The sequence below is a fragment of the Schistocerca serialis genome, chromosome 1, assembly GCF_023864345.2.
Source record: "Schistocerca serialis cubense isolate TAMUIC-IGC-003099 chromosome 1, iqSchSeri2.2, whole genome shotgun sequence".
NCBI classification, from domain to species: domain Eukaryota; kingdom Metazoa; phylum Arthropoda; class Insecta; order Orthoptera; family Acrididae; genus Schistocerca; species Schistocerca serialis.
In genome coordinates, this window is record NC_064638.1 from 368,039,239 (window position 1) to 368,040,837 (window position 1,599).

Below are 1,599 nucleotides of genomic sequence, written 5' to 3' on the forward strand. Positions count from 1 at the left end.
GACCACATGTCCTGTCTTGACCACTTGCAACAGTCGTACATAGGCCATGCCCCATAGGGCATAATTGAAACAGTTGGTTTGTATGTTACGGGAAAGAATTTTATACAGGAAGTAAAACTGTGATGGTAGGATGACGGCGGACAATGCAGAACATTTCAACCATTTCCTGTTAACATACATCAAAATATTTTAGTTAGCAGATTTTTCGAATGTACTTTCACTAGTGGCTCATCTAAGACGACTAACCAGGGCTTCTGCTGTAGTTAATAACTCATTGCACAGCTTTTTGTGGCTGAAAATGAGGCATATTGCCAAAAAAGATGTATTTGATCCTTTGTCGCCAATGACTACAGGAATTATTGCTGACATTTTATTTAAATACACTTTAGTAATAGTGAGTTAATGTTCTGTATGATGAGTGTGTAATAAGTAATCCATCAGATTCTTTTCTGAGAGTAAGTTAATTTTATTCATGATTGCAATACACCATATAACCCACTCTTGGATACAAAGCATTACTTTCCAACACAATCTCTGTTCAGTGTGACAGCCTTACACCACCTTAGAGGGAGGAACTATATACCCACTTGGTACCACACAACTTATCGAAGTCTGAGCCAACGTCTTGCTGCATCAATAAGCTCTCCCTCATCCCCATACTGCTTCCTGTGGAGTGCTTCCTTCATTGGGCCAAACATACAAGTTAGAAAGTGTGAGATCAGGACTATAGGATGGATGAGAAGTAACAGCCCAGCTGTTGAGCTACTCTCGGATGTGTTGGCTTGTGTGAGGCCTTAGGGAAGGAGAAGTTTGTATTTCTGTGGCGATAAACACGCTGAAGTTGTTTCTTCAATTTCCTGAGGCTAGCACAATGCACTTCAGAGTTGAACATTGCACCATGAGGCAGGACATTAAACAAACCCTTCAAAGCCCCAGAAGACATTGCTGTGACTATATCAGCTGAGGGTGTGGGTTTGAACTTTTTCTTCTGAGGAGCGGTGGTGTGGTGCCACTCTGTGAAGTTGGTGGTGGTGGTGGTGGTGGTGATTGGTTTGTGGGGCACTCAAATATACGGTCATTAGCACCTGTATCAATCCCAATTTTTACACAGTCCATTTTCTTTTCACAATCCAATCTAGTCACAAACGATGAAATGATGAGGACAACACAAACACCCAGTCCCAGGGCAGAGAAAATCTCCAACCCGGATGGGAATCGAATCCAGGACCTCGTGATCCAGTGGCAGCAATGCTAGTACCTAGACCACGAGCTGCGGATGGTGCCACTCCATGAATTACACCATTTTGTTTCCAGTTCTGTGATGAACCCATATTAAATTGCTTGTGACGATGCTTGACAAACAAATTCTCATGATCAGCCTTGTAATGTGCAAGCAGTCCTGCAGATATGGTCCTTTCTCGTTCTTTATAGTCTTCTGTTAGAGGGAACCCATCGGGCACACACTGGTGGATGAATACCAGCACTACCAACAGAGATGTTTGATAGTGATCTGTCGGCCACCTTGACTGAGTGTGTCCACATGTTCCAACATTGCAGGAGTGTGTGTTACCAGCTGGCATGCAGGAGACTGGACAGGTT